Below are 21,189 nucleotides of genomic sequence, written 5' to 3' on the forward strand. Positions count from 1 at the left end.
TCTGGAATTTTTAAAATGGGCATAACTTTTGCATACGAACTCGAATTAAAAAGTTTTTTATATGAAAAATCATCTACTCGAAAAGTTACATCCGAATTTAACTGGGGGAACCCCGTTAAACATTTCCAAAATCCTCAAAAACCTAACAGAAAAAAGTTACGGGGCTTTCAAGATCTAGAGGCAAAAAAATTCAAACTTACTAGTGGCGCACCGTTTGCTAGGTGCGCCACTAGTAACAGAAAAAATTGCTGTTGAATTTTTTTTGGATTTTTTTTCAAAAAATGATACGTAATATGACCGGGAAGTTTGAAATGTTTTTCAAAATTTCATCATACTCATGAACATGAACAAAGTCCTAGACATCAACAAGGTTTAATACGATTGACATAGTAGATATATCAACAATTGCCTGTTAAGTGAGGTGGTGCTGGGGTTGGATAGAACTATGAAGTTAAGCGTGCTCGGACTGGAGTAGTGTGAGGATGGGTGACCTTCCGGGAAGTTTAACCACTTAGTGCGATTTGACTTGAGATTAAGCCATAGTGACCCGAGATTAAGAAAAAAAAGGAAAAAAATTTAAAAAAAAATAATTGAAAAAAAATTGTTACTAATGGCGCACTTCTATGTGGTGCACGTCGTGATGCACCATTAGTATACCAGATACTAATGGCGCACCAGTGGTGCGCCATTAGTATTTAATACTAGTGGCGTGGTACTAGTGGCGCACCAGTAGTGCGCCATTAGTAGGCAAAACTGCTGCGCCACTAGTAGGCCTTTTCCTAGTAGTTTATAGCCAACCCAGCTCACCATTAGTATACCAGATACTAATGGCGCACCAGTGGTGCGCCATTAGTATTTAATACTAGTGGCTTGGTACTAGTGGCGCACCAGTAGTGCGCCATTAGTAGGCAAAACTGCTGCGCCACTAGTAGGCCTTTTCCTAGTAGTGTATAGCCAACCCAGCTCCACATATTTCTGCACCGTGTATACGTACGTTCCCCTGGCAATCGCTTTACACAATCTTCAGAGTTATTTGACACCGCTGGTTGCCTGTCACCACCTGCTGCTTGGTAAGAACTTGTAAGATATTGATATTTGCTTTACTGTGAGCGCTTTACCACCACATCCTAGTAGTTCATCGGAACATTATTCTTGAATTTTGTTTCTTGTTTCTACTAATCATGACAGGATCTAGAGTCAATTCATGGGGTTTGTCGATCGTGGGAGACGTGCCATCACCTATGCAAATACCACAACCGTCACGAGAGGTGCACAAACATCCAAATGCACATGATCAGGTTAATGTTTCTATACCACCATTTAATGGCCGTTTTAGACCTGCTTTATATATTGAATGGGAGTTTGACATAAATAATATATTTGCTTCCAATAATTTTGATGTACGTAAAAAAGTTAAGGTTGCGGTTGGTTCTTTCACTGGTTACGCTGTAGTTTGGTGGAGTGAATATTGTCGGTTACACCCTAATGATATACCTACTACTTGGGATGATTTGAAACTTGCCATGCGGCATACATTCATTCCCGCTTATTATACTCATGACATGATTAAAAAGTTGCAACATTTAAAACAAGGTAGTGACATTATAACGAAATATTATGATACTTTACAAACTATCTTGCTGCATTCCTCTTTAGAAGAAAGTGAAGAAGATTTTATGGATAGATTTTGGGGAGGATTAAATCGTGACATTCAGGAGATACCAATTCATGAACAGTGTTATCCTATGGACCATTTGTTTCATCTTGCTTGCAAAGCTGAACAGGAAATAAAACGATGTGTTGCCCACAAGGAGAACAAGCGCGAGATGCACATTCCAAGAGTTGATACGGTTGTCCCTTCAACTACTAGGCATACTATGACAACCACATCCGTTGTTGTGAGGACTACATCACCTCCACCATGTGACACATCATCACCGAGAGTGCCTACATCATCTGAGTTGATCATAAGAGGTAATGACAAAGGTACTAATCTTCCACCTCCACATGAGTATGATGAATGTCTTGTCAATTTAAGTGCACCATGCGGTGAGCTACCCACTACTTTGATCACACCAGCTACTTTAGAGGACTACGTTGATGATTTGACTTTGCCATGTGATCAAACAATTTTGAGTGAACCCACTGAATTAACTATCGATGCAAAAGAATCAAGTGAATCAGGGAATAAATCAGATTTGGATCAAATATGTTTGAAAATAATTGTGCCAATGTTTAATCATTTTAATATGACCTCTAATCTTGGTGATGGTTCATCAATGTTGGGATGGTTTAATGATAAGCATTGTCAATCTTTTGATATGAATAAGAGCTTCACTTATCTGTGCAAACTGAGTTGCAATATTTTCACGCCTTTGACTTCTTGTGATAATATATTGCCTTTACATTTCACGACTTTTGAAGGGTGCTCTTGTATAACTGTGTCACATGTGCACCAAATGAGATCAGTAAAAATGAATGACATATACATATACAACATGTACACCTTGTCTCTTTTGTTAGCCAGATTTCAGATTAAGCAACGCCGAGGACGGCTTTGATTTCAAGAAGGGGAGGATATTGAGGACATGACTACCTTGGATACGACCAAAAATATTGCATACATGCATATTTGTCAGCTGATTTCTAGTGCAAACTATTCAATAATCTATTTATGTGATCCAGAACAAAAATACTTCACACACTTTTGTGTTTTGTCTAATTGCAGGTGTATGGGACATTTGTACAATCCACATATGAAGATAAGGCAAAAGGAGAAGTTTAGGTTCTGTTCAAAAAGTCCTCTCACATCACTTTTGTGCCAAGAGAACATAGAGTCCAAGTTTCTCACGTTCTGGATTCAGATTCGGACTGCACAGACATACCTGACTCAAAACGCCAACAACTTTTTCATACGGACTCCAAATTGGGTGATTCGTTTTTTGTTGGAAAGTAGATTTCGTCCTCTTTCCAACCCAATTGGATTCACCTTTAAATTCGTCCGGAGCGTTGAGATATGGACGAAACAATCTGACGCTGCAGCAGAATCCGAGTCAAACAACAAGTCCAAAGGTGTTGCATCACCTCCACTTGGGCCCATGAGCCTTGTACGACCTAGGTTGGTTTTAGGATGCCTTGGGACGTCCTCCCACCTCCTTGGCCGCCACCCCTTGCTCCTATATAAGTAGATCCATCTAGTAGCTTTTTCCTTGGGATTTGTTTAGTTAAAAGTTAGCCATTGCAACTTCGTGTACTTCGTTTGTGTCCAACGACCAGACCAAGACCGCTTACGGATCCCCACCTTTTATCAATACTTCATCCATATTCGCAATATTCAGATTGCTTTATCATATTCTTGCTAGTTCTTCGATTGCCTGCAGGAATAGACCTTCGTGGTCAGGTTGATTGTGCTCCGGCGTGGTCAATAACCTCTCGGAGTTGGTTTAGCGATTGCTAAGGCGCAACGTCGTGCACGTTTGTAGTCGGATCGTCAAAGTCGACTCCACCAAATCGATAGTTATCATCTCATCGAAACATCGGGACACCTTTGCCTCTATCATATATGTTTCTAAGATAACCCGATGGGTTGAACCTATGCCTTCCTTAGTATGCGTGAACTCGAAAGTTTTCACTAGTCATACTCTTCTGGTATTTTGCCAGATAAAATTTCAACACTACAACTTCTTCGAAAGTGAGAAGTGAATGAAAGGTTATGCATTGGAGAAGTGGGAGTCGACCTTGAACTTTGTGTTCATGCCCATGGACACGATGTAGATCTTATCATTAAAGCTTCTCTTGAATTAATTATTCCTTTGGTATAAGTTCATCTTATATCTGGGATCTGGTCTTATACAATCGTGGTTCCGACCATGTTCTCCTTTAAATACCATTTCTCGTGCAAGTTTAAGCACTTGTCTTCTGCAGAGCAACACCCCAGTCCAACCTCTACTTTGGTATGTCATCGAGTATTACCCCCCTGGTATCTCGAGATTATCACGAAACTGCATAACTTCTTATGAGTTCTTCATCAAGTACTACATTCTCATTGATTCCAATTTTTTTTTCACAGGCTTTGAGTTATTAAACACTCAAAGACTCCGATAACTGAATCGAGTTCGCACCGCGATTAAACAACTGTTGGTAACCTTAATTACCTATGAATTTGAACTCCATCACATAAGTCATAGCCTGCTCGGCTATATCATTATCGTGCCGATTTTAAATGTGCTACCTGGTCCTTAACCCCGCAGCGCAACTTTCGATGATGAGCTAAGCTTACGCCGATCTTCCTCGTCATACCATTTTGCCTTGAACAACAAGCTTGATTTCGAGTTTGTGTCGTACCTGTGGTTCCAATAACCTCTTGCTTCATCACCCCGTTGACTTGATGTCATCGCTGATCGATTACATCCTCATGAAATCTCTCGACAAAATTTGTCGTGATCATCATCAACATTTGACTCCTTTCAGGGTATTGATCGAATTCATGATGATAAGTACCATTCTCGTCCCTTGGTAATTTGAGTTGCCACAGAAAACATCCTTACTCCCTTTCATCACAAACTTGTTCAGGTTATGGATGCAATTTTCTTTCCAGCTTGTATTATGTTCTACCTTTAAGTAGTATTGTCTTTTATGTCAACGATGTTGTGAGGATTGCTCCACCTCTTAAGAATTCTTGGTATAGTGATACTTCTCACCATCACCATTCTTTCTTGGTCCCCGTGTTGAGTGAACTCTCTTGTGCAAATTTAATATCTCTAGCAACCCTATTGCTTCAGAGTTATTGGACAATAATTCCAATTTAGTGTGTTGGTTGCTCAATCGCCATTCCGACGTTGGGCGTGCAACCCATACCATATTTCTGGTGCACCTTTCAACCCATGTTTAATTGTGTATGTTTTCCTCCAGCATACATCATTAAGTCATTTGATCTGGCTAATGTTATCTCCTTGTTCACATAGTTGTGGAAATCCATCCTTTTTGGAAATGTCAATGGATTGTCGCTGAGTCAATCAGTCACCTCCTCACCTCTCCTTGATTTAATGATGAACTCTTGTTTTGGAACTCGCTTCCATAGTTCATTTCCCGAGAATCTTATGATGTCTTCTCATCAATTCGTGCCGCACCTTTTTATCTTAGGATCCTGAGTCTGAGGTATCTTGACACCAATCAGATCTGAATCTCGGTCAGATATGATGGTTGGAACATATTTCCAAGAGTTATAACATTGGTCTTTATATGACGTGGTAAGGTGATGTCATGCCTAGCACACCTGGCCGGAGGACCTATTGTTATAGTTTCCTTTTCAGCAAGGTTATCCATTCTTGCATGAGGAAATTGTAAGACTTATTCTATAAGTTGTTCCTGATGTATCATTTGTGTTTCCAAAGTCCGATCTTTACCCAATGACCATGTCAATGCTATCTCGAAGCATGCATGTGGTACTCCGATTTTCAATAAGAACATTTGAAGCCCAATGCTAAATGTTTCCTGCTCAATTATCCAAACACCGTTGTATGGGTAATGTCATGAAATTTCTCTCCCCTTACCTAAAAGGGTTTTCTACTTTATATCCTGTCATGGATATCATGCTCTGTTTGTCCTTGGGAAGGATATACCCCTGAAATAGGTGTTTAAACACATTTTCCTTTCCATTGTTTGGTTTAACCTTTCTTGTGATCTATATGATCTAAGCAGTAATATTCTCCTGCTTATGTAAACACCTCGGTGTACAATTCTGTCAGCAAGACCCTGTTACTATTGTTGATGACATTCCGGTAACCACCGATGGACGAGAACTTTGCCTATTGGTCTGCCTCGTTCAACGAGAAGGAAAATGGTTCTCTTCGTCCCTTGCCCTTGGTACCGATGTAGTTGCCGACATAACTGATAGGCTATCCTCCGACATGCCTTGCATACATGATCATGCAAGACGTCATCGTCCTTCCTACTTTTAACACACATGGTGGGCCCATAACCCACAGTTCCACAGGATCGAAACCTGACTCTCCTGTACACCCTCCTGTTTCCAAAGTTATTCCTCGCGCGTGGCCTCATATGTAATTCACGAGCCACCTTCTGAGATATCATCAATTCTGGTATCAGACACAAAACTTATTCCCATTGCTCTGGACCCCTTTTACACTTTGTTTCAGGCATCGCACGATTGCCTATCCATTTGATACTTCTCATGATACTTTCTTACTTTGCTCTCGATATCTTCTTAAGTTTCAATTCGAGAGTTACTTTCCGCCACCTTCCCTGATGTTGTCTACCAGTTAGTCAACCGTGCAGAGGTCCATTTCCCCGGAATACCCTCCCTTATTCTTTCGTAAGTACGATGGTGTCCCCGAAGATAGGATGACAACTTCATCATGATGACCTGGAGCAGGGGAAATGAAGACACCAACGTACTGGGTCGACCTACTCGAGAAGAGCAACCAAGACCGGGAACACTCGCTAGAATTTCATAACCCAATCCCTTCCCCCATACTTCCCCTCCTAAATCTCGGGACGAGACTTCTTGTAGTGGAGGAGAATTGTGACGCCCGGATAATCAAGCTACAGTAACCTCTGCTAATGATGCCATGTCACCTCGATTACTATTGCTAAGTTCGCGTTAGTTCGAAACCGATTCAAATTCAAATTCAAAATAGAGGCAAACATCAAAAGTTTTCAAAAATTAAAACAAAAATGTTCAAAGTGTTGCAAACAATCCTTGAATAATTATCACAATGGACTAACATTTTTATAAGGTGTTTAATTGCCCTAATGTAATAAACCAATGTCTATCATAATAATTTAAATGCCTTTTAAAAACTGTATAAATTACAAACTATTTCAATTTGATGCCAAACTTAATGTGGCAGTAGCTTGATTTATAATTCAATTTTAGGTGCAAGTTTCTTATTTTATGAAACTATTTTTGCTTTAGAATAATAAAACAAAACTGAAACTAAATAAAAAGATAAGCAAAGTAAAACTGTTAAATAAAAAAAAGGGACCCCCCCCCCCGCGCTGGGCCTCAGCCCAGCTGGCCATCCAACCAGGCCGGCCCACCTAACCCCTCCATAACCCCCCGCCCCCCCCCCCCCACCGACGGAAACCCTAGCCTATCGCCCCCACTACCCCCACTCGCTCGGTTTCTTCCCTCCCGATCTGGATCAAGATCGGGGCAAGGAACCGAAGGCACCGCGCCGCCCGTCTCCGCCGTCGCCTCCCCGTCTCCTCCCCACGCCGGACCTCCTCCACGACGGCCTTCCCAAACCGTGCTGCGCCTCGTCGCCGCTCGCCGTCTCTGGAGCCACCACGCCGGCCTGCTTCCTCTCTGTCGCATCGTCTCCACCCTCCTCCTCGCCCCCCCTTGCCCCTGACCCTACGACCCCGGTGAGGCCACGGCCTCCACTCCCTCCTCTCTGTCTTCCTCGCGCGCTCGCTATCCCCGTGCGCTGCTGCCTGCTGCGCCGTGGCCGGCGCCTCCCTGGCCACACTCCCCTCTGCCTTCCGTCCTCGCGCGTCGTTAGCCGCGACCACGCACCGTCGTGACCCCGACCACTGCTCCGCCCGCACGTCCCCTCCACCACCTCTACCGCTGCGGCCTTCGCCTGCGTCCCGCATCGCCATCGAACCGCTGACCCACTCCGGCCGCGCTCTTGCCGCGCTTGAGCGCGCCGGCCCGCCCTCCTGGCCTCACCACTGCCTCGCCTACGCGCACCCACGCCGTCCGCCACCCCCGCCGCATCTGCCGCCCATGGCCGCAGCCCCCAACTGCTGCATCGCGCTCCCCTGCACCCGCGCGTCGCCCCGTCCCCCCACCTCCGGTCGGACGAACCCGCCTCGCCTTGGCCTCGCCCCTATCGCCTCAGACGGCCGGCGTCGTCGTGCCCGTGGCTGGCGCCCAGCCCCCTGTTGACCTGGGCATGCCAGCGCCCGTAACCCGCTCGCCCGCTAAGGCCCCCCACTAGCCTATGACAAGTGGGGCCCAGCCCGTGAACTTTAATAAAAAAAGAAGTTTTAAAAAATTAATTAATAATAATTAATTAATTAATTAATTAATTAAAGAATTAATTAACTTAATTAATTTGGTATTAGATTAATCTAACAATTTTAGTTAACTAATTAACCATGCTTAATTAACCTGAGACTATGACAAACGGGCCCCACGTGCCAGGGTTGACCAAGTCAACCTGTAGACCTGCTGACATCATGCTGATGTCACGCTGACCCAATAATTACCTTTTCTAATTAATTAAAATCTGCTAATTTCAAATTTGAATTAAAACTTTAAAAATTAATATAAAATAAACCGTAGCTCAGATGAAAATACTTTGTACATGGAAGTTGCTCAGAACGACGAGACGAATCCGGATACGCAACCCGTTCGTCCGCCACACATCCCTAGCATAGCGAACACGCAACTTTCCCCATCCGGTCCATCTGTCCGAAAATGCGAAACACTGGGGATACTTTCCCGGATGTTTCCCCCCTTCGTCGGTATCACCTATCCCTGCGTTAGGTCACCCCAAGCACAACGTATTGCCATGTTATGCTTTGTGATGCTTTGATTGCTCTGTTATTTATTGTGTTCCCCCTCCGTTACTTCTTTCCGGTAGACCCCGAGACAGTTGCCGGTACCCCTGTGATCGACTACATCGAAGACGAACCCTTCTCTTGCCAGAGCAACCAGGCAAGCCCCCCCCCTTGATCACCAGATATCGCCTATTCCTTCTCTCTACTGCTTGCAATAGAGTAGTGTAGCATGTTAATGCTTTCGGTACTATTCTGCTGCATAGCCTGTCATTGTTGCTACAATTGTTACCTTTACCTGCTATCCTAATTGCTTAGTATAGGATGCTACTGTTCCATCAGTGGCCCTACACTCTTGTCCATCTGCCATGCTATACTACTGGGCCGTGATCACTTCGGGAGGTGATCACGGGCATATGCTATATACTTTATACTGTTACATTACTTATGATATTGTTCGGAGATGGGGGCTGAAGGGGCAGGTGGCTCCATCCCGGTAGAGGTGGGCCTGGGTTCCCGATGGCCCCCGACTGTTACTTTGTGGCGGAGCGACAGGGCAGGTTGAGACCACCTAGGCGAGAGGTGGGCTTGGCCCTGGTCGGCGTTCGTGGTTACTTTAAAATAACACGCTTAACGAGTTCTTGGTATTTGATCTGAGTTTGGCCATTTGGTCTATACACACTAACCAACTACGTGGGAAAGATATGGGCACTCGACGTTGTGGTATCAGCCAAAGCCTTCTTGACGTCAGCGACTGAGCGGCGCACGCCGGGTTGGACCGCGTAACGCAACTTCCTTTGTAATGGAGGTTGCTAGGTCTGCTCACCGGCCGCGTTCGCAACGTGCAGGTGTGCAATGGGCGATGGGCCCAGACCCCTGCGCGCATAGGATTTAGACCGGCGTGCTGAACGCTCCGTTGTGCCTAGGTAGGGCTGTGAGGTGTTGACCTTCCGCGGCCGGTCATGATCCAGAAAAGTGTGTCCGGCCAAATGGGATCGAGCGTGTTGGGTTATGTGGTGCACCCCTACAGGGAAGTTTATCTATTCGAATAGTCGTGATCTTCAGTAACAGGACGACTTGGAGTTGTACCTTGACCTTATGACAACTAGAACTGGATACTTAATAAAACACACCCTTCCAAGTGCCAGATATAACCCGGTGATCGCTCTCACACAGGGCGACGAGGGGAGGATCGCCGGGCAGGATTATGCTATGCGATAATACTTGGTGAACTTACCATCTATTCTCTTCTACATGCGGCAAGATGGAGGCTGGCAGAAGTGTAGTCTTCGACAGGACTAGCTATCCCCCACTTATTCTGGCATTCTGCAGTTCGGTCCACCGATATTGCCCCTTTACACAGATACCCATGCATATGTAGTGTAGATCCTTGCTTGCGAGTACTTTGGATGAGTACTCACGGTTGCTTTTCTCCCTCTTTTCCCCCTTTCCATTCTACCTGGTTGTCGCAACCAGATGCTGGAGCCCAGGAGCCAGACGCCACCATCGACGATGACTCCTACTACACTGGAGGTGCCTACTACTACGTGCAGGCCGCTGACGACGACCAGGAGTAGTTTAGGAGGATCCCAGGCAGGAGGCCTGCGCCTCTTTCGATCTGTATCCCAGTTTGTGCTAGCCTTCTTAAGGCACACTTGTTTAACTTATGTCTGTACTCAGATATTGTTGCTTCCGCTGACTCGTCTATGATCGAACACTTGTATTTGAGCCCTCGAGGCCCCTGGCTTGTATTATGATGCTTGTATCACTTATTTAAATTTTTAGAGTTGTGTTGTGATATCTTCTCGTGAGTCCCTGATCTTGATCGTACACGTTTGCGTGCGTGATTAGTGTACGATTGAATCGGGGGCGTCACAAGTCATCTGGATCAGTGTCAAAACTTGCATCGACGTAACCTTTTACGACGAACCTTTTGTCACCTCCATAATCGAGAAACATATCCTGGTTCCACTAAGGATAATTTTGACCGCTGTTCAGTGATCTACTCCTAGATCACTATTGTACTCCCTTGCCAAACTCAGTGTAGGGTATACAATAGATCTGATACACAGCATGACATACTTTATAGAACCTATGGCTGAGGCATAGGGAATGACTTTCATTCTCTTTCTATCTTCTACCGTGGTCGGGCTTTGAGTCTTACTCAATTTCACACCTTGTAACACAGGCAAGAACTCTTTCTTTGACTGTTCCATTTTGAACTACTTCAAAATCTTGTCAAGGTATGTACTCATTGAAAAAACTTATCAAGCGTCTTGATCTATCTCTATAGATCTTGATGCCCAATATGTAAGCAGCTTCATCGAGGACTTTCTTTGAAAAACTCCTTTCAAATACTCCTTTATGCTTTTCCAGAAAATTCTACATTATTTTTGATCAACAATATGTCATCCACATATATTTATCAGAAATGGTGTAGTGCTCCCACTCACTTTCTTGTAAATATAGGCTTCACCGCAAGTCTGTATAAAACTATATGCTTTGATCAACTCATCAAAGCGTATATTCCAACTCCGAGATGCTTGCACCAGTCCATAGATGGATCGCCGGAGCTTGCACATTTTGTTAGTACCTTTAGGATCGACAAAACCTTCTGGTTGCATCATATACAACTCTTCTTTAAGAAATCCATTAAGGAATGTAGTTTTGACATCCATTTGCCAGATTTCATAAAATGTGTCAATTTGCTAACATGATTCGGACAGACTTAAGCATCGCTACGAGTGAGAAAATCTCATCGTAGTCAATATCTTGAACTTTGTCAAAACCTTATTCAATAAGTCTAGCTTTGTAGATAGTAACACTACTATCAGCGTCCGTCTTCCTCTTGATGATCCATTTATTTTCTATGGCTTGTAGATCATCGGGCAAGTCAACCAAAGTCCACACTTTGTTCTTATACATGGATCTCGTCTCAGATTTCATGGCCTCAAGCCATTTCGCGGAATCTGGGCTCATCATCGCTTCCTCATAGTTCGTAGGTTCGTCATGGTCAAGTAACATGACCTCCAGAACAGGATTACCGTACCACTCTGGTGCGGATCTCACTCTGGTGACCTACGAGGTTCGGTAGTAACTTGATCTGTAGTTACATGATCATCATCATTACCTTCCTCACTCATTGGTGTAGGAGTCACAGGAACAGATTTCTGTGATGAACTACTTTCCAATAAGGGAGCAGGTACAGTTACCTCATCAAGTTCTACTTTCCTCCCAGTCACTTCTTTCGAGAGAAACTCCTTCTATAGAAAGGATCCATTCTTAGCAACGAATGTCTTGCCTTCGGATCTGTGATAGAAGGAAGGTGTACCCAACTGTCTCCTTTGGGTATCCTATGAAGACACATTTCTTCGATTTGGGTTTGAGCTTATCAGGATGAAACTTTTTCACATAAGCATCGCAACCCTAAACTTTAAGAAACGACAATTTTTGGTTTCTTGCCAAACCACAGTTCATATGGTGTCATCTCAACGGATTTAGATGGTGCCCTATTTAACGTGAATGCAGTTGTCTCTAATGCATAACCCCAAAATGATAGTGGTAAATCGGTAAGAGACATCATAGATTGCACCATATCTAATAAAGTACAGTTACGATGTTCGGACACACCATTACGCTGTGGTGTTCCAGGTGGCGTGAGTTGCGAAACTATTCCGCATTGTTTCAAATGAAGACCAAACACATAACTCAAATATTCTCCTCCACGATCAGATCGTAGAAACTTTATTTTCTTGTTATGATGATTTTCTACTTCACTCTGAAATTATATGAACTTTTCAAATGTTTCAGACTTATGTTTCATCAAGTAGATATACCCATATCTGCTTAAATCATCTGTGAAGGTCAGAAAATAACGATACCCGCCGCGAGCCTCAACACTCATCGGATCGAATACATCAGTATGTATTATTTCCAATAAGTCAGTTGCTCGCTCCATTGTTCCGGAGAACGGAGTCTTAGTCATCTTGCCCATAAGGCATGGTTCGCAAGTATCAAGTGATTCCAAAATCCCATCAGCATGGAGTTTCTTCATGCGCTTTACACCAATATGACCTAAACGGCAGTGCCACAAATAAGGTGCACTATCATTATTGACTTTGCATCTTTTGGCTTCAATATTATGAGTATGTGTATCACTACGATCGAGATCCAACAAACCATTTTCATTGGGTGTATGACCATAGAAGGTTTTATTCATGTAAACAGAACAACAATTATTCTCTAACTTAAATGAATAACCGTATTGCAATAAACATGATCAAATCATATTCATGCTCAACGCAAACACCAAATAACACTTATTTAGTTTCAACACTAATCCCGAAAGTACAGGGAGTGTGCGATGATGATCATATCAATCTTGGAACTACTTCCAACACACATCGTCACTTTGCCCTTAACTAGTTTCTGTTCATTCTGCAATTCCCGTTTCGAGTTACTACTCTTAGCAACTGAACCAGTATCAAATGCCGAGGGGTTGCTATAAACACTAGTAAAGTACACATCAATAACATGTATATCCAATATACCTTTGTTCACTTTGCCATCCTTCTTACCCGCCAAGTATCTAGGGCAGTTCCACTTCTAGTGACCATTTCCTTTGCAGTAGAAGCACTCAGTTTCATGCTTGGGTCTATCTTTGGGTTTCTTCACGGGAGTGACAACTTGTTTGTCATTCTTTCTTGAAGTTCCCTTTCTATTCCTTTGCCCTTTTCTTGAAACTAGTGGTCTTGTAAACCATCAACATTTTATGTTCTTTCCTGATTTCTACCTTTGCCGATTTCAGCATCGTGAAGAGCTCGGGAATTACTTTCGTCATCCCTTGCATATCATAGTTCATCACGAAGTTCTAGTAACTTGGTCATAGTAACTAGAGAACTTTGTCAATTACTATCTTATCTCGAAGATTAACTCCCACTTGATTCAAGCAATTGTAGTACCCAGACAATCTGAAAACATGCTCATTGGTTGAGCTATTCTCTTCCATCTTGTAGGCAAAGTACTTGTCAAAGTTCTCATACCTTTTGACATGGGCATGAGTCTGAAATACTAATTTCAACTCTTGGAACATCTCATATGCTCCGTGGCGTTTCAAAAACGTCTTTGAAGCCCCGATTCTAAGCCGTTAAGCATGGTGCACTAAACTATCAAGTATTCATCATATCGAGCTTGCCAAACGTTCATAACATCTGCATTTGCTCCTGCAATCGGTCTGTCATCTAGCGGTGCATCAAGGACATAATTCTTGTGTGCAGCAATGAGGATAATCCTCAGATCACGGATCCAATCCGCGTCATTGCTACTAACATCCTTCAACTTAGTTTTCTCTAGGAACATGCGACGCCCCAATAATTAAACTATAGTAATCCTCTGCTAATGATGCCACGTCACCACGATTACTGTTGATAAACTCGCGTTGGTTCGAAACCGGTTCAAATTTCAAATTCAAATTAAAGTCCAAAACTCAAAGTTTTCATACATGAAAGCTAAAATGTTCAAAGTGTGCCAAATAATCCCTGGATATTTGTCATGTTGGAACCAATCACTTTTGGATTCCCAAATTGCCCCTGGCGAATTTATTTAGTGGCCCAACAGCATCTTAATGAACATTTTAAATTCAAACATGATTCAAAACTCTTCAAAATAACCTCAAACTTTTTATGGCAGTGTCAAAATTTGCAATACAAATTATGAGCCAAGTTTCATATTTTGCATAATCTTTTGATAGCCTAAATAAGTACACACCGTGCCATTTATGAGAAAACCGAATACATAAAGGCAAAATTAAAAATAGGGAGAAGGCCCCCTGGCCCAACGGGGCCAATCGGCCCAGCTGGCCTCCCGAACCAGGCCGGCCCACCTCTCCCTGCTTCCCCCATAACCCCCCACTACCCAATCGTAAACCCTAGCCCACTCCCCCGATTCCCCACTCTTCCCCCCTCCCGATCCCGATCTGGATCGGGATATTTCCCCCACCCTCGGTCGCCGACGCCCGAACCTCACCGCTCCCGACGCCGCGATGCCGCCGCCTGGCGCGTCCCGCCGCCACCTCGCCCCAGAACTGCCCTCGTCGCGCCGGACCGCGCCGTCCCCGCCTCTCCCTCGCGCTACTTCCTCCCTGAGCTGGACGCCGCTCGCCGGAGCCGCTCCGCGTCGCCTCGCCTCCTCATCTCCCAAATCGGCTCCGTTGAGCCTCACCGACCCTCTACTCTGCAACGGCCGTGAGCGCCCCCCTCCATCTCCCCTCTCTCTCCGTCGTCCCGAGCGCCACCACGTCGGCGCACGCGCCTGCACCGGCCATGCTCACCGCGCCTACGCGCTCCGCCCGTCGGGCTCGCTTGCTGCTCGTCGTGCCCCACGCACCGCACCCCGCGCCAGCCGCGTCCGCACCCCGCGCGTGGCCACCCGTGGCCGCGCCCCTCGTGCCGCTTTCTACCTTCCCCTGCATCGCCCCGGCCGCGCCTCCCCTCTGGCCGCAGCCGCACCTCGCCGGCGCACCCATTCGGGCGACGCTGCGCCCGTCGGGCATCCACGCCCGATAGCACGCCCGCACACCCGGTTGGCCCTTTGGGCCACTGACCGGTGGGGCCCAGCCCCTTAAAAATGTATTTTAAAAATAAGAATAAGTAATTAATTAATTAATTAATTAGGTAATTAATTAACTTAATTAACTCTGTTCAGTACCTAATTAACTTGATTAGTTAATTAGAACTGTTAATTAGTTGTTAGTCTATGACAGAACGGCCCCACAACTATCTGAACATGGAACATTTCCCCTCCGGTCATCTGTCTGACACAGGTCCGGAAACGGGAATTCATTCCCGGTTGAATTTCCCCTTCACCTATATCGTGTAGCCTTACGTTAGGTCACACCCGGCACAACATATTGCCACGTTATGCTTTGTGATGCTATGTTTGCTTTATATTTACTGTTTCTTCCCCATCTTCTCTCCGGTAGACCCCGAGACCGATGCCGCCCCTGTGATCGACTACGTCGACGACGACCCCTCCTTGCCAGAGCAACCAGGCAAGCCCCCCTTTGATCATCCCGATATCGCCCATTCCATTCTCTCATGCTTGCATTAGATTTTGCTACTGTTATTGTTTGCTCCTATTCTGATGCATAGCCTGCTTTTGTATCTGCTGTTGTACCTTACCTGCTTATCCTAAACTGCTTAGTATAGGTTGGTTAGTGATCTATCAGTGACCCCCACCTTGTCCTTGTTTCCCCTGCTTCATCATTGAAGACCCGATCAACGGGATCGAAGATCAGGCCCCGGCACCGCACATCACTTTCCCCTTAGTTGCTCGACACTACTGGGTTACTATCGAGTGCCAAGGGTGAGACCTCTAAAGCACTTCTGATGTTAACCCTGTAGTGTAGCTATTCGGTCGTGGTCATCGAGGGTGATTCCGCTTACGTTCACCTTAATGATTACATCGAGTGGAATTCACCGGGGGTGATTCCTCGGGTTTTGCCCTTGATGTTTGGACACACGGATACTTGGACTTTACCACTGTTACTTGGAAAGACGGGTCGGCCCTGAGGGGTACCCGCGCGAGCTTAATTGCGAGTGATGTGGAGTCGGGTTGACCTGGAGGGTGCCCGCGAGATAATTACGAGGCGTGGCCGGGCATTCTTAGCCCATGCCGCAAGTCCTCGAGACGGGGCAACGGGGTCACATATTTCGTGAGTCTCTGCTTGTTACCGCGTGCTCCCAATCCACTACGATCTGGATATTTGATCCGAGGGGCCTCTGGCCTGATAGCACTAACCATCACGTGGGCATAGTATGGGCGTTCTGCGTCGTATACATCAGTCGAAGCTTAATAGACGTCAGCGACTGAGCGGCGCGCGCCGGGTTGGACTGGTAAGCTCCTGCCTTTTTAGGGAGGTAGCTAGGTCTGCTCACCGGCCGCGTACGCAACATGCAGGAGTTCCTGGGGCGATGGCCCATGACCCCTGGTGGCATAGGTTTAGTCCGACGTGTTGACCTCTCTATTAAGCCTAGGTCGGGTTGCGGCGTATTGTTTGGCCGAGGCCGGGCATGACCCAGGAAAGTGTGTCCGGCCGGAGTTAATCGAGCGTGGTGGGTAAGTTGGTGCACCCCTGCAGAGAAGAAAACATCTATCGATAGCCTGTCCTACGGTAACGGACACTTGGAGTTGTATCCCGATCGATACAACTAGAACTGGATACTTGTGATGAGAATTGGATGGTGATGAGAATTGGAGTGTGATGATAACTGGATAGTATGGCTCTGGGATTGCTTTCTCGCAGGGTGTCGAGAAAGGATCTCTGGCCGAGGTTGATAACACTGCTACTAGTTTACTTTATGCTACTCTACTCCCTCCTGTTGCTGCAAGTTGGTGGTTTCCAGAAGATGCTAGTCTTCGATAGGCTAGCATTTCCCCTTCTCTTCTGGCATTCTGCAGTTCAGTCCTCATATACTACCCTTTTCATTGATACTGATGCATATGTAGTGTAGATCCTTGCTTGCGAGTACTTTGGATGAGTACTCACGGTTGCTTTGCTCCCCCTTTTCCCCCTTTCTTCTTCTTTCCGGTTGATGCAACCAGATGTCGGAGCCCAGGAGCCAGATGCCACCGCCGATGCTTACTACCACGTGGAAGCCGCCGATGACCAGGAGTAGTTAGGAGGCTCCCAGGCAGGAGGCCTTGCCTTTTCGATCGATGTTGCTTTTGTGCTAGCCTTCTTAAGGCAAACTTGTCTAACTTATTTCTGTACTCAGATATTGTTGCTTCCGCTGACTCTTGTGTATTCGAGCTTATGTATTCGAGCCCTCTAGGCCCCTGGCTTGTAATAAAGCTTGTATTATTTTAATTTGTGTCTAGAGTTGTGTTGTGATATCTTCCCGTGAGTCCTTGATCTTGATCATACACATTTGCGTGTATGATTAGTGTACAATTGAATCGAGGGCGTCACAAGTTGGTATCAGAGCTGACTGCCTGTAGGTAGCCCCCTTTCCAACTCCTTGGCCGAAGTTGAGTCTAGTCACTGAAAAACTTTTACTAACTTGGTTGTGTGGCTTACGGGCCCATGTCGCCATTGGGTGGTATTAGGATCTTTTATTCCTCGTCTTTACTCTGGGACTTTGATCTCTCGTCTATTCGGGTTAAACATTTTACTAACTCTGACATTAGGTTCTCGTAACCACTTCCTCCCGGAGAGCCCCGACATTATCGATGATCGCTTGCTTCGCCAGAAGATTCTACGAATACTCCTCGATGTTTCTCGAGACACTGTGCCAACTGCCTTGCAGTTCCTGACCTCCGATAATCCCCGTGAATAACATCCTTGCCGCTTGTAACTCCATCCCCAGTTGCTCCTATTATTACAAGATACCCCTAATACTCTCCGTTGTTCCGAGAATCCTTTGTGCCTTCTACTTTGCAGCTTCCTTTCGCACTGCGGTTAATTCACTTAACCGGGGTTCGTTCGTCCCCAGTTGTTCATATGCTTTCCAAAATACCTGAAAATGCTATCTGATCTTTCAAAATCCTCTGCAGCCTATTGCTCTTGATTCTCCTTGCATGCTTGCATTAGGATTAATTCCATATGCTTAGCAATATTCTTTAAAATTCTTTGTGGTTGTCATTCTGTTCCTATGAATTCAACGTGTGAGCGAATACTCGCAATCATCAATTAATTCTTGGAAATGTTATTTCCGGCTCCGACATTGCTCCGGTTATGAGCTAGTTTTTGCCCAATCAAGATTTGATCGGGTGCACCTCTAAGTCTATTCAACTTACTCATCTTTTGATCAGAGCCCCTGCTTCTGATCCTTCGACTTGAAATCATAACTCCTTTATACTCAAGCATCGAATTATTCAGATGTTTCTATAATCCAATGCCTTTGCATTCTTTCCTTCTTCTGATTGAGTACTGAGACTCACATCAGATCCATTAAGGACCGCTGAATCCTTTGTTGGATTATTGTTCGACAGTTTCCTTCATATTCAAAATTTTGTGCGCTTTTCCCCCGACACATATTGCCTTTGGTAAATTGTATTCTCTGCTTTGTCAACCATGCTCTGCTTCCGAGCTTGAGTTAATTACCTCTGAAGTTTTTGCAAATGTTCCCAAGATGCCCCGACGGGTTGAACTAATGCTTTCCCTAATTTGTGTGAGCCCGGAAATTTCTATGGGTCATACTCTACTGGTGTTACGCCGGATAAAAATTTCTACATTACAACTTCTTCAAAAGCGAGAAGTAAATGAGAGGTTATGCATTGAAGAAGTGGGAGTCTACTTTGTGTTCATGCCCATAGACACGATGTAGATCTTATCATGGAAGCTACTCTTATAATCAAATGTTCCCTTACTATAAGCTCAACTTGCATCTGTAAATTGATTCTTTGCAATCATGGTTCCGACCATATTTTCTCCTTGATTCCATTTCCCGGACAAGTTAAAATACTTGTCTTCTGCAGATCATTTCTTCTGTCCAACCTCTATTTTGATCTACCTCGAGTATTGCCCCGTATTATCTCGAGGATATTGTGTCATTACACTACCTCTTTTGAATTCTCATTGGAACGATATTCCATCACATCATTCCTAGCCTGATCGGCTATATCATTATCGAGCTAATTTTAACTGTGCTACCCAGTCCTTCTTCCCGGAGCACAACTTCCGACGACGAGCTAAGCTTACGTCGATCTTCTTCATCTTATCTTTTCACCTCGAAGAACAAGCTTGATTTTGAACTTGTGTCGTATCCGTGGTTCCAATAGCCTTTCGCTTCATCCTTCCTGTTGCTTGATGTCGTCGCTCCTTGATGGCATCTTCATAGAGCCTCTCGACAAATGCGTCATGATCAGCATCAACATTTTGACTTCCGTTGAGATAACAATTGAATTCATGGTGAGAAATACCATCCTTGACCTTCATTGATTTGAGTTATCATTTACAACCCCCTTGTCTTCTTTCCAACACATGTTTGATCATGTCTTGGTTATACCTTGGACTCCTTGCTATTCCTGCAATTGTTCATTGTGTATTTCTTGTGATCTTCAACTCCAACCCCTACTTGGAACACCATGTTAATGCTACCTCGAAGCATGACTGAGGTATTCCGAATATTAACAAGAACATTGGAAGCACATTGTCGAATGTTTCTTGATCTATTATTCAAACACTGTTGTATGTGTAATATCATGATTCTTCCCTCGCCCCCTTTATCTAAATGCTTTTGAACTTGTTGTCATATCATGTATATCCTGCTCCACTTCCCCTGGAGAAGGATATACCCCCAATTCTTGTGCGTAAACACATTTTCCTTTCCATTGGTCTGATTAATCTGATAATTTCATTTTTCCTTTCCATTGGTTTGTTTAACCTTCTTGTGATCTATATGATATAAGCAGAAATAATTCCCTGCTTATAAAACACCCTGATGTACAACCTTGTCAGTGAGACCTTGTTACTATTGTTGATGACATTTTGGTAGCCACCGATGGACGAGAACTTTGCCTATTGGTCCGCCTCATTCAACGAGCAGGAAAATGGTTCTCTTCGTCCCTCGCCCTTGGTACCAACATTGTTGCCAACATAACTGACAGGCTATCCTCTGACCTGCCTTGCTATCATGACCGTGCAAAATGTTAGCGCCTTCCTGCTGTTAACCTACATGGTGGGCCCATAACCCACAGTTCCACAGGATCAAAACTTGACTCTCATGTACATCCCTATTCTCCAAAATTGTTCCTCGCACTTGGCTTCGAATGTAAATCATGAGCCACCTTCCTAGTGATCTAATCTGGCATCAGACGCAATACTTATTCCCATTGCTCTGAACCCCTTTCACCCTCTGTTTTAGGCAATGAATGATTGCCTACCTGGTTGAAGCTTCTTATTGCACCTCCTTACCTTGCTCCCGATGACTTTCTTGAATTTCAACTCGAGAGATGCCTCTATGCCACATTCACTAAGATAGCCCCCATGTACCTATCTTGTGTTGAGCTCAGTCCTTCTCGAGTCATTCCCCCTTATTTCACCCCTTAAATCTCGGGACGAGATTTCTTGTAGTGGAGGAGAATTGTGGCGCCCCAATAATTAAGCTACAGTAATCCTCTGCTAATGATGCCACGTCACCACAATTACTATTGATAAACTCGCGTTGGTTCAAAACCGGTTCTAATTTCAAATTCAAATTAAAGTCCAAAACTCAAAGTTTTCAAACATGAAAGCTAAAATGTTCAAAGTGTGGCAAATAATCCCTGGATATTTGTCATGTTGGAACCAACCACTTTTGGATTCCCAAATTGCCCCTGGCGAATTTATTTAATGGCCCAATAGCATCTTAATGAACATTTTAAATTCAAACATGATTCTAAACTCTTCAAAGTAACCTCAAACTTTTTATGGCAGTGTCAAAAACTGCAATACAAATTATGAGCCAAGTTTCATATTTTGCATAGTCTTTTGATAGCCTAAATAAGTACACACCGTGCCATTTATGAGAAAACCGAATACATAAAGGCAAAATTAAAAATAGGGAGAAGGCCCCCTGGCCCAACGGGGCCAATCGGCCCAGGTGGCCTCCCGAACCAGGCCGACCCACCTCTCCCTGCTTCCCCCATAACTCCCCACTACCCAACCGTAAACCCTAGCCC

This window comes from Triticum aestivum, chromosome 6D (genome assembly GCF_018294505.1).
Source record: "Triticum aestivum cultivar Chinese Spring chromosome 6D, IWGSC CS RefSeq v2.1, whole genome shotgun sequence".
Lineage (NCBI taxonomy): Eukaryota > Viridiplantae > Streptophyta > Magnoliopsida > Poales > Poaceae > Triticum > Triticum aestivum.